This window comes from Acyrthosiphon pisum, chromosome A1, assembly GCF_005508785.2.
Source record: "Acyrthosiphon pisum isolate AL4f chromosome A1, pea_aphid_22Mar2018_4r6ur, whole genome shotgun sequence".
NCBI lineage: Eukaryota > Metazoa > Arthropoda > Insecta > Hemiptera > Aphididae > Acyrthosiphon > Acyrthosiphon pisum.
The window spans coordinates 162,284,071-162,285,426 of record NC_042494.1 but is presented as its reverse complement, the minus strand read 5'-3'; positions in this window follow the sequence as shown (position 1 = coordinate 162,285,426).

Here is a 1,356-nt window from a genome sequence, read left to right as displayed (position 1 = left end):
ACGTCGATCAATATGAGAGGTCTATCAAGAACTTAGTACCAGGCGAGAAAGAGGAGAATCCAATATCTCGATCCGATAACCACGATGGAATTCCTAAGATTATACCAGTTACTATCGACTCAAAAAATGGAAATCGCCAGCAACGTCCAACACTCAAAGAATCTTAAAGCCTTCACCTCACCCGCCTTGGACCAAAAGTGTTTTCATCTCTGTTGATTGTCAACACACAATGGTAAATACTACTTGTCCCGATTGTACGTTATGCACTCGCGCCTTATCAACCATTAATTGTTATTTTGATTTTGTGAATAATATTCTTGTACCTCCCAATAACTTAAATGCTTTAAACAGTATAAAACATCCAATGTCTAGAAACTCTCATGCCAATAACCCGGTTGTTAATTCGTCCATTAGCAAACATTTATACACACATCAAAATAGTAATACGAACTTATGTAATCGTGATACATTTTCTAAAACTTATGGTAATTCTTATACAAACCACAATTATGTAAGTAAAAATATTTGTAATTCTAATCTTAAAATATTTTATCAGAATGTGCGTGGCCTTAAAACTAAGCTAATTAACATTAGGTGTGCATTTCCAATGTTTTCCATTTATGATGTTATAGTTCTAACAGAAACCTGGCTATCGCCTGATATAAAAGACGCTGAACTGGGCTTCGTTGGATTTCAAGTGCATCTTGACAGACTAACCATTTTAGTATTAATATAAATTAATAACAACGCGACGATATGATAATGTATAAGTATAATATATAATAACGTACAACTGGACAATTTAACGTGACTCTACACACATACCGTATACGCACTGTACGACGGTGCCTGTGCAAGTGAGTATTACATACTTCAAATGCCCTATATATATGATTAGTTCAGATCATCCCGTATCCGTATACAATATAGAAAGTGATAATAAAAGTGTTGCACAGCTATATCGTAACTGCATAAGTATCTATTAGAAAACGACATTGTACACGCACGTGTGTCTACGTGGTTTGAATACTAATATTAATTGTATATTTCAACATTTGAGAAATTTAAAATGTTATTTGATGTTTTATTTTTTTATTTTCTTTAGGCATCAAACTACCGACCAAATGTGTATAAAGAATGATATCATAATAAAATATAGTTAAATAGGTAATTAAATAATTATAACTTACCAAATAATGATAAGTAGATAGGTAAGGTATACATAATTGTTCAAACATATTTCCAAGAATATCTTCAAAGAAATTGTGTTAAATCTGATAGGCCCGTGAAAGTTTTACTCATACCTACATTAAATCATGACAAATTGTATAGGTATCATCACAGTTGTACTAGTTT